The sequence below is a fragment of the Lycorma delicatula genome, chromosome 1 (assembly GCF_047948215.1).
Source record: "Lycorma delicatula isolate Av1 chromosome 1, ASM4794821v1, whole genome shotgun sequence".
Lineage (NCBI taxonomy): Eukaryota > Metazoa > Arthropoda > Insecta > Hemiptera > Fulgoridae > Lycorma > Lycorma delicatula.
Genome location: NC_134455.1, coordinates 93366729 through 93379058, shown reverse-complemented (window position 1 = coordinate 93379058; position 12330 = coordinate 93366729). Strand labels below are relative to the sequence as shown.

At 32.6% G+C, this 12330-nt stretch overlaps 1 protein-coding gene across 3 annotated transcripts in view; it reads left to right on the top strand.

The window, feature by feature from the left end:
- The window catches only part of B4 (imaginal disc development protein B4), a 246163-nt gene that overhangs the window by 66009 nt on the left and 167824 nt on the right, over positions 1–12330 (top strand). For 2 of the 3 annotated variants that reach the window (XM_075357980.1, XM_075357968.1), the window contains exon 2: positions 4248–4282. The exons of the other annotated variant lie outside the window; for it this stretch is intronic. The gene's annotated coding sequence lies outside the window, so the exon portion shown is untranslated. The remainder of the gene's footprint in view (positions 1–4247; positions 4283–12330) is intronic. 3 annotated transcript variants of the gene reach the window in all.

The window sequence follows — 12330 nt, the reverse complement described above, 5'->3', positions numbered from 1 at the left end:
TTTTTGCTACAAATGTTGTTATAATTATTGTGAGCTTCTCTACTCATAATTGAGAGCGAATCAGTTAGCTCTTTATACTTTGTAGATCAGAAGTAAAAGTAAGAAGAAAAAATATGGAACTTTTTAAATAAATGATTAACACAAAAGAAATAAACTTTAATCCGTAAAGTATGAGTAAGTCGTTTATTACTACAACATATTTCTTTATTTTGTTATTCAAATAGTAACAACAGAGTTTAAGAGAGGAAATCTGTAGTACATTCCTAACCACGGAGTGTTAGAAGTACAGAGTTATTTTTCAAACAAACTACCATTTGGGTCCAATTTGCTTAGGCAAATGTCCTGATACTTTTATGTTCATTGCAGATACAAGTCGATTACATAGTTTATTCAATACTAGCCGTTCCCAAATTGGATCCTATCGCCTCACTGATTAATGGTTGAAAATTCTAAGGAGGTATTGCAGATGACATAATAATATTAACGTAGAAATAGCTGTATATATTGAATTTTTTTAATTTTTAATAAAATAGAGCTGTTAATATTCAAATATTCTTAACTTAATAATGTTAATTAGTAAAACTTAACAGTAGTTTGGCATTGACTTTCATTTCACTTGGTTATGCTTTGATAGCTGTAGACTAAAATCTGCTTTCCAGATAAAACACACTTTGAATACTGCCATTATAAATCGAAGATAATTTTTTATTATTATTATTATATTCTCCTGTTTCTTGAATATATATTATATTAAAATTTTGAATATTATATTCTCCTGTTACAGTTAATTACTTCTTGAGAAAAAAATAATAAAAACTAGCACTCACTTCATTTGTGGAATATGTGAATCCCTATATATATATATATATATATATATATATATATATAGGATATTAATCCTGGCTGATTAATTAATGAAGCTATCTATTGTGTTTTTTCTCTACACTGATAAATTATTGCTTTATTAATTAAAATTTTTATTTGATGTTTAACTAACTTTATTACGAAAAGAACAGACAAATTATTTGCTTTATAACGAAGCATTAATTAAACGAAATTTGAAATAATTGATATATAAAAAAATAAGTAAATATTTACCTCATCAAAAGTTACAGCTTCAGTCCTTAAGAAACTGAAAATATTACTATCATCTTTTTATATATATATATATAAAGATGAGACACTGCCGATTTCTGTGGTGGGTGGTAGCATCTTCACCTTTCATATTGCAGTTCCAGATTCGTCTAGTCCATGTCAGTCAGGCATATTATATTTTACAGCGTTATTTTTTTTATAAAGCTGTTTTGAAATAAAATTGTATGAGAGATAGCTTACGACTCTCTCAAATAAAATTTATATAATAAAACTTTCATTTTATGTTGATATTATTAAAATCTGTTAACAATTCACGAGATATCGAATATTAAACAAAACATGTATTTATCGACTCTTAAGTACGTTTTTTTTAAATTAGAGTATTGACTCCGTTTTCGTAACGAGCGCTACCTGTGTAGTTTTTAATGTTAAAGTTATTTCCTTAAAAAATTTCTAAAGTTATCTTTACTTTTCATACAATATCAAAACAAAATCACTTTTACACCAATGACCTTCTTTATTATAATTTCTGTTAAATTTCTTGATTCTTGTCTGTTTTTCTATTTGCACGGAATTATGCATAGGCAAAATAACGTGTTTTATCAGAATTTGAAGAATAAACTTATTTTTTACATTTACTGCAATTGAAATGATGTGGCATTTCTTAACTTAATAAATTAGCCGAAATCCCGTTTGATAAGAATATTTTTTTTTAATATTTATTTTATTATATTCTCTCAGGTTTAACTTTAAAGACTGGAAAAAAGTATTACCTAATAGAACTGTATATTAGTTCCGAAGATACTGTAACAGGACCAGTATAACGGACCAGGGTAACGAATTTCTTCCAATTAAGAAGAAAAAAGAGAAAATAATAATGAAAAGAAGAATCTAGAAGGACTTAGAAGGGATTCTTTTCATAGAGTAACGGGTTCGTTATGGGACCTCCAAAAGCTTTTGTTGAACATAAGGGTTGTTACCGGACCAGAATAAGAAGTTAAAAAACGTAAAGACGGACTCGGACATCCCAACACCGTAGAGGAAGACACCCGCCGCCTTGTGACGCTTCCGGTCGCCACACCATCCCACCCCCCTTCATAACCCCGATGGGCTTTAACGGGAGTTGTCTATCGCCCTCTGACTTTTTACATCTCATAGTAATAAACCTGACCTCGTTGGGATGCCACCGATGTAAATGCCTCGGTAGACATTTGCATCGGTGATTTAATAACTCAGCTTATTGCCTTCGCTGTAGGCCTCGTCTGGACATCATGAATGTCCTACATCGTATCCCTCTGAACTAGCTAACCGAGCTCGCGGAAGCGCGAACCCCGCGCCTAGTTTTACTTATTATGAACCACTTTTGTGAATGTCTCGTAATTTGAGGCAAAATAAACGCAACATACCACCAAACATGTTGATCGCAACAACGAAAATTTTGTCCTAGTTCCCTTAGTGAAACTCGACTTAAACTTTAATAAACCCCAAACTTAGGTTAAACTATGGACTCCAGACAGGTGCACTACGGAGAGGGGGACAGACCTCCTACTCCCACTCGGCTCCATCGCAGAGTCCCGCGTGACATTCACCACATAAACTATCGTCGAGATGCCGCTGCACCTCACGGCTGCATGGTGTCCCATGCCCTTCGGCAGTGCAGCCGCATCCCGCCGACAGTGTCGTCTGCTCATTCTAATCTGCCCTCATTAAAGTCGCGGACATCTCGATTCCCCTCCGAGGGGAGAAGATCCCGCCTCGTAGCGTATCCGGTCGCTACACCACCCCCATTCGTTCCTAGCCAGTAGTGGCTTTAACGGAGGACATCTTCTCGCTCTCAAACTGATTGCACACCACAGCGTTCAGTTCAGGCCCCGCAGAGATGCCACCGATGCAGACGCCCCGAGGGACATCTGCATCGGTAAATTCACCCCGATAGTAGTTATAGGTTTATGCCTTCAGAAGAAGACAACGGACACCTGCAGCTACCACGTCGCCCTCAGGAACTAAGCTAGAAGCCTAACCGCGGAATCAAGACCCCGCGCCTAGCCCTAACTATTTAATGAGCCAATTTATTGAATGTCTCGGATTCGAGCAAAATTACCACTACAACAACTTCCCCAGTAAAAGTGTTAATCACAGCGAAATTTGGTCCTAGTTCCCTTACAGAACCCCGCTAATAGTAACTCAGCATGAGTTCAAAACTAACGGACTCTGTTCCGGTCTACCGGGGAGAGGAGAATTAACGCCTATTCCCACTCAGCTCCATCGCGGAGTCCCGCGTGACATTCACCTTCTTCCAATAACCGCCGTCGAAACGCCACTGCGTGCCACCGAAGCGGCACTCAGCCACGCTCCGCCGACAGTGTCGTGCTCACATAAATGCTCCCGTCGAAGCGCGACCGCACCCCCCGGGACAAGGAATACCATGCCCGTTGGCAGCGGCCGCAACCCTGCCGACAGCTTAATTCTAATATCAAAATGATAGCTCTTAAATCTAATCGAGGCACGCTGCCTAAGCGCCTATCTTCGGTCAATCAACTGCCTAGACGGAACCTAGCTACCCGGATTCCTACTCTAAATCCCTTCAGCCGTCCTGCACTGGGCGAGGAATTTCAGGAAGCCAGCCACAATCGTCCACTCACTGCGAGTCCTCCAGTTGACTCGCAGATCCAAAAAGGAGTGTACTCTCTCAAGTTCCCTACCAACTCTGGTACGCTCAGCTTCGTACCGGGGATAGATGTATAGGGCATGGTTCACCCTGTCTTCGACTCTACATTCCGGACATAAGCCGGAATCAACCAACCTAAACCTCGCTAGACTGCCCCTAAAGACACCATGTCCCGACAGAAATTGAGTAGTGTACCGATTGGGGGAAACCCTACTAATAGCACCCAATTCCCTAACATTTGGAAAGATACCATGCGTATATCGACCAGTAGGAGATTCAGCCCACCTAGCTTGCCAAGAGTCGAAACCTTGGTCTTCAATTTCCCGCATACGCCCGGAAACACCATTTAAATTATCTTGTACGAAGTTATTTTCTGGCAGTAGAGTTAATCTGTGCTTTTATTAATAAGTTACTTCAATCTATTTTTCATTTTGTTTTTTTCTTCTTTAGTTGTTTATTTTTATTTGTTTTCTTTTTTTTACAGGATTCGGAATTACCAACTATTATATGTGGTAAAAGGTAATAAATTATTACATTTTCTTGTTGAATACTTATTTAAGGAACTTTTTAAGAATAGAAATAATATTTATTATTTTTAACAATTGATCACACTGAATTATTAAATTTAAGTATAAATAATAGTAAGTAATCAATAGTGTTATTTAAGTAACTTTCCTGTCAAAAGGCAAGGCTATTTTACATAGTAAATGTCTGCAATTTCTTGTCAAGGAAATTTAAAGATTCTCTACAGTACATGCATGAACTGCTGTCAGCAATAATTATTCCTCTAATCATAAGCTTACTCGCAAAGAATATATTTTTTCTACGAAGGAATTCCCTGCGCAAAAAAAGTGCTTATGCGTACATTTATTTTCAGTTAGGTAGTTGTGAGAAGGTTTAAAACAAGAGTAATGTTGGTAATAAAACGTCATTGAGTAGAAAAAAGATTAAGTTGGAATAGTAAATTGTATTAATAAAGTTCAGCAAAAATTAAGACGAGAGAATCATTACATGTATTCACTGTTAAAGCCAAAATTGGGTAAGTGACTATGTACTAGATGAGCATGTGTATGGCGGCCGGCTTCCGTGGTTTGAGTGGTAGAGTCTCAGCCTTTCATCCGGAGGCCCCGGGTTCGAATCCCGGTCAGGCACGGCATTTTCATACGCTATGAAAATTGTCATTCATCTCATCCTCTGAAGCAATACCTAACGGTGGTCCCGCGTGTTACAAAAAAAAACATGTATATGACGAAAGATGGGTGTACGATAAACCGAAATTGATGAAGTTATTAAATCCAGGTTTTTGTTTGAAAACATTTGCAATATTGATAGAAGCTCGTTATACGCTACAAGTATTTTCAGATTATATAAGAATATATACACTGCTTATTTATTTTTTCAGGATCTCTTTTTGTAACTATTTTTTGAGTAATAAATTTTTACTTTCATTTATTAAATCGTATTCTCCACTTATGAGGCCACTTTATAAACCTCTTACCACTGTTTCGGTTTTTTATGTTGCAAATGTTTATGAATTACGTTTGTGAGATTTTTATGACCATCGTTTATTCATCTTTCCTTCAAAAAATTAAGTTTTCAATTTGAATGGGGTATGTGGTATTGTTTCCGTAATTGAAAATATTTTGTCATGTTTTTGCTTGATTTTTGCAACATTATATCCAGCTGTATACTGAAATACTGTATTTTTTTTTTGGGGGGGGGGGGGTTTGTTTTTTATATACATATACATATATTTATATATATATATATATATATATAATAAAAAAAGTCTGTAAATAATTTTTGATTTTCTTATTATCATAATTGGCCAATTTATTGTTTTTTGTAAAGTTTTGTTTTTTGAATTTATGAAATAGGCTGTAGTATTTTAATATATACAATCTCAAAACAATCCTTAAAATGAACTATTATTCTGTTTTTTTTTTTGGTTTTTTTTTTAACACTTTTCAACAATACGTTGCTGTTAATTGATAATCATTTCATTTTAAAACAATTGTAGTTTTTTCTTTAATAATTTAGTTTTCAACTTTACCACAAAATTAATATTTTTTTCAAAGAAATCTTTTTTCAGAGGCAAAAATAATAATATTGAATTGTAATTATAGTACAACAATTTTTTTTATATAATTTACTTAAAGAATTTGCCTAGTTGGTAAGAGGAAGGAAGAAAAGGCTCTTGTAGCATTTCAAGTCCAACTATCTGTGGTATGCGGTAACCTTGGCTGAAAACAAAACTGATACCTTTCATGACAGTAATAATTACATAAATGTAGACTGTTAATACTGTTTATATTTAGCGGCGGATCTACTCTAAATAAATATGCTAATTCATTTACTGACTGATCATTCACTAACAATAATATAAGACTTGCTTCTATTCTCAGAGCAGACAAAAATTTTACCTTTATACTCTTAATCTAAAATTATTAAATAAAAAAGAGTTATTACTAAACGGTTTTTGATCGGGTCATACTAAGGAAGTTTGGCACGCCACCGCCTACATTATCCAGAGATCAACCTCAAAAAGCGATTATAAAATTATTTCAAACCACGTAAGTGCCCCGTGTGATTGTCACAACACAGGAAGAGAAGGTTCACTATAGAAGAATTACACGAAGCAGTTGGTAGAATACATACAAAGAAGAGCCCGGGTTCAGACGGGGTCTCGGGCACCCCATTAAACGCGTTAACAAAATCACATCCATGGCTGGCAATCAAGAAGGCGTTGACAAAAGGGAGTTTTCCTACAACATGGAAAGAGGGTAAATTGCTGTTGATCCCGAAACAGGTAAATGCAGGTCAGCGACAATCATACAGACCGATATGTCTATTTCCGACGATCGGAAAGTTATACGAGAGGCTTTTGGTGGGACGATTTCAGTTAAACTGTATCGGCGGATCCGGCGGTAGTCCTGGCCGGGATACCGCCAATCCAGCTACTTACCCAAATGAAACGGATCTATGAGGACATGGACAGGGGAGATGCCACTAATCTTTTGCTACAAGAGTGGCAAGAGAAATGGGACTCCGCTACAACTGAGGCGTGTACAAAGAAGCTTAATTTTCTGAAATAGGACTGCAGCTGGGGAGGAAACACGGTGACGTGGGGTACTACCTGTCACAATTCCTCTCCGATCACGAAGGAATTACTTACACAGTTTTAGAAGAAGGGAGCTCCCAAATTGTGTATACTGCGGTCAAGAGGACACTCCCTACACTCCCTGACATACTTTTTTTTTAATGTGCACGTCGGGAGGAACTAAAAGCAAAATATAACATACAAGAGATTACTCCGGAAACTACAACAAAGTATGAGCTGAGAGGTAAAGAGGAATAGCTGACAGTAGAGAGATTCGTTACTGAGGTTATACGAGTAAAGGAAGTAGATTACAAGAAATGGGATTGTTTTTAAGAAAGAAAACATAACGACCGACACCCGGCAGCTGGAGCAGGGCCTGGGAACGGCATAGCCGGGCATGGTGTCCCGGCAGAGGTAGAGGCAAGATAAAAATAAGGAAAAGATCCGGAACCCGTGAACCAAACTGCCATGCCGCTAGGCTGAGAGGGGGAGGTTCATTAGAGTCGTACCATTTCTGAAACGTGTGGTTAATTGAACCCCAACCACCAAAGTCAGGAGGGACCCCGACGGGTAGGACAGCGATGTTAGCTGCCTGCACAGGGTGGGTTAATCTGCAGCCACGTCCCTCAGGACCGACCGAGGCAGCGACCCTTCTAGACGATTACCGGTTGCCCCTGAGTGGTTAAAAAGTCCTAAAAGAAAAAAAAATACCGGTATTGAAAGTATTAGACCGGTTTCAAATAGTCTAGTATTTAAATCCTAGTAAAAGTTTATTACTTTTATATGAATTTTATTACTTTTAAATCCATATAAAAGTAATAAACTTTTACTAGGATTTAAACCTTAGAACCTTTGACGTCGAAAATCAGTTGTTAAAGAAGTGATTTGGGACGACGAGTTTACCAATAGACCAACCCGGTGGGCAAATAAATAAGACATGATCAAAATAGCATTAATGTAATACGTAAAGCTAAAGTGTAATATTAATATTTAAAAAGTAAATCTATTTATAAATTTTCATAGGACCACAGTGTTTGAACTTTTCACTGTTTTATTAAATTTGTTAATGATGATTTTAATGTGCTGTTACTTCTCTAAGTGGCATTATTTTAACCCATTTAGAGACTGTTTATATTAGTGTACACTAAATATACTGATTTGAAAACCGATAGCAATAATCGGTTTTTCCATAATGCGAGGTTTGTTTGGTTTTTAGAATGATTTTTATGACGTCACAAATAAGGTTTTTTATCTTGAAAAGTTTCCATTTGTCCAACGAATTGGATCTAATATCGACTGCTTACTCCCATAAATGCTTACTATACACTTATTAATCTGTTTAATTTAGGAACACCAAAATAAATAAAAATAAAATTATGAGATTCCTAGAAAAAATATTAAAACAGCCTTAAATTAAAACTGTAATGCCTGCCTCATGTTAAGTTCTGGATGTGAATTTTTACCACTGACAGTAATACTTTGATAACTTCATATTTATTTCTTGAAAAATATGTCAGTTTGTTTCAGAATAAGAATTAAAGCTGTCAATTTCGAAAACCTACTTAAAAAGTCAACTTAAAAATTTTACTACTATTTCATCAAGCTAAATCGTAAAATGAAATATACATAACTATTTTCCTTGCCTTTTGACTTATAAGTTTATCTTTATTTACGTAATATCACTTCTGATATTTATTTTTTTATTCGTATAGATTATGATATTAGGACCTTCATTCTGCCCGCAAAGGTTATTCGGGGCCACCTGACATTACAGTTTAATAACTTATAAAATACTAATATGGAATTTATTGAGTGTTTAGTTGTCAGCTCTTACTAAAGACAGGTCGTCATTTTTTTTTATTTAATGCCAGATAAATTTTTAAAAATACATCGATTATTTCTCATAAATTTATTTAATATTTGAATGATTGGATCTGTTCCAAAGATTGCTTTAACAACATTCCCGTATAAGAAGTTTTTGTAAAAACATCTGTAAGGGATGTTTTTATGCCTTAGGCCTAGCGAACACTCAACTGAAAGAAGAGAGTATTTCTATGAGTAAAATATTAACTCGCAGGATTTTTTTTATTTCTTAGTTTTATGAGGTTAATAATTAAATTTTTTAAAAGTAATTTTGCGTTTCCCAACAGTTAGTTTCTATGATATGTTTTTAAATTACGGTCAATATGGTATATAATAGTTTTACACAGGATTGAATGTCTACAAATTTTCATAAATTTTTACTAAGTTAACAAATCAATCTAGAATATTTTTCATTTTTTATGACGTACAAATGAAATTAATGTCCTAAGTCAAGAATAATTTTTAAATACATCAATCAATACGAAGAAGTTAAATTTTAAACTCTATGTAAATTCCAGAAAAGTTTTACATCTTTGTCAATTTTTTTATATTTTAATTTTACATAAATCTAAAATTTTCATTTGGAAGGATACAGATTAATTATTGTAATTTCTAATAAACGTATTAATATAAAACATTTTTCTTCAGTTTTTTTCTTTTGTCTGAGAAATCTTAAATGAAATAATGATTTTATATTGCAATTCAAGAATACAAAATTCCTTTTTTATAAAAAAAAGTTTTAAAAAATTATGGAAAGAGTTAGGTTTAATCTGTATTGAATAGTTGCTATCTTATCACCAACAAAAAATTACGTTAAATATTAAAAAAAATCTATAAACTGTTAGATTGAAATAAGTATATCTTGAACCAGCGGATGCGAAGTTGAAACTGTAAATTAATTGTCATTTTATAGATATATATACTGCAGTGAATATTATACTTATACAAATTACATTTTTTTATATTGTTTTTTTTTTTAATATTAAAACTTTGGAATGATAGGTCATTTTTTATTAATATTTTATATGAACATAATTTCTTTGTCATAATAACACATAAGCGCGAAATTAATCTATAAGAATTGTGAAATGAGCAGTGCTAATTTTAAATTACCAGTTTTTAAATTAACTATTCTAGTTTAGTTTTATTTAATTAAAATCAAATTTAACGATAAAAATCGAGGGTTACACTTACGAAGTAAATAAGTGCATTATTCCATCACGGATTTTCGATTCGTAAAGGCCATGATACTAGTTTTATTAAAAAAGGAAAATTATGGTATAAAGTGATTGATATGGCTATCAACAATAAAAATTGGCCGAGAAATTAAAAAACACGTATATTTGTTTGTTCTAGAAAGGCAAATTTTAATAATAAATCTATAAGATAACAATCAGTAATTCATAAAAAAAATAAAAGAATAATTTAACAAATCGCAGGATATCAAAAAAAATTACAATGAAAACCTTACGGTAAGAGTCTCGCAGGTATCATTTCTTCCGCTCAAAATACAAAAATTTCTGTAATATAAATAAAACTGTTTTTAACAAAACGATACTGATATCAAAAAAGGCAAGACACTACATTTCTATTATCAAAATCTGTTATTATTTAGAATTTTGTTAAAAAAAATACATATTAAATATATTTAATATATGTAATAGAATATATGTAACAGATATACAATAATAGGTAATAAACAATGTTTAAGCGTTCCACATAAGCAAAAAAAAAAAAAAAATTTGTTACAAAACTTACCGGTCCGATTTCATTTATTAAACAACCAATAATCATAAGAATTGTAAATTATTTAAATTGTAAATTGTATTATTTCTGTAAATGTGATATGTATTTCACATAAATGAAATCGGGCTGGTAAGAGTTTTGTAACAAATTTTTCTTTTTTTCTTATATGGAACGCTTAAACATTGTTTATTATCTATTACTGTATATCTATTGTCTATTTCATATATTTAACATATATTTTTTTTTATTCTAAATTAATAACATATTTGATAATAGAAATGTAGTGTCGTATCTTTTTTGATATCAGTATCGTTTTGTTAAAAACAGTTTTATTTATATTACAGAAATTTTTGTTTTTTGAGCGGAAGAAATGATTTCTGCCAGACTTTTACCGTACGGTTTACAATTTCATTGTAATTTTTTTTTATTTTTACTTAATTCAAATAAATATCGTAAATATATCTAAGTAGTTTTATTTAGTCTCAGTTATTTGTCAATGGTATCCAGTGCGCATTTTCTTTTAATTGTAAAATGCGTATGAGGGAGTTCGATTCGGAAAGGATCAAGGTGATTTTTCTTTCCAAATTTTACTAATTTTTTTGTTTTTTATCTAATACAGAATTATTTTGAAAATTTTAGATATTAAAAAATACTGGGCGTTAAATATACTGTATTACCATGTTAATTGTCAGTGAGAAAGAAAATTGTCAGTGAGAAAAGTACCGTGAAGATATCGTTATTATTTTGGCCCCACAGTATCCCCTTGTCATTCATCTGAAGATGTTTCAGTATATTTCTCGTATCTTGTCTCATAACGGTATTATTTCCTTAATGTATACTTTATGTGGCTTGTAACTGAAATTCAATTTAACATTCAGTATTGGCAATATTTTAGGTAATATGATCAAAATTGAAAACAAAAATTGAATTTTTCAATCTATTGACTTCTGTTTGAATTTTTAGTCACGGTTTGTTTTTGGGGATCTTTAAAATTCCTGTCTTAATTGCATGCATTTTATGCATTATTATAATTTATACATTCTTTACACTTCTTTTTGTAATCTTTCTTTTTGATGGATTTTCACAGTCGGTTATTCTGATGGGTTTCTTCCGTTTTTAGTGTTCCTACACATATCTTTACTGTCGTTTTCTTTTTCCGTATGCCTATAATTGCAATTTCGTAACAAATTATTTTTGTTCATATCTATTTTTTTCATATTGAAAAAAAGAAGACCTAACGGTTCATAATAATTACTAAGATTTGCAATTTTTTTGTTTATCGCACAATTCTAATCTCCCCTATTGTTCGCGTATTAAAAAAAAAAAAAATATATATATATATATGGACTTTGCGTTAGAGATCTCACATTATGTTGCGTCAGTATTGTTTTTTGTATCATGATATGATTTAGTTTTTATATGAAAAAATTTAGACGTGAATACACTCGCACGCGCACGCAAGCTAACAAACACACACGAACGTAAACATAACATATTAAATACGTGATAACTTATACCAGAAGAATAAAAAAATAAATAAAAAAACTATAACCTACGTCCTTTAGCCACACATCAAAGGATACGAGTGGGAATGTTGTGGACAGGACTAGAAATTATAGTTGGCAACAACATAATTAAATATGTGGAACCTTTCCTTCAGAAACACTTTCTATAAACTTTTTTTACTTTATTGACAACAAATATTTATTTATATATTTTTTTCTGTTAAAAGTAACACAGTTCTTTTGATATACATGTAATATGTTTTTTCATGTAAATAATAACAGGATGTAAATGGTTTTTTAATGTAAATGTTAATTATTATACGTAAGAAATTGGATGTTAATTACGTTTCTGA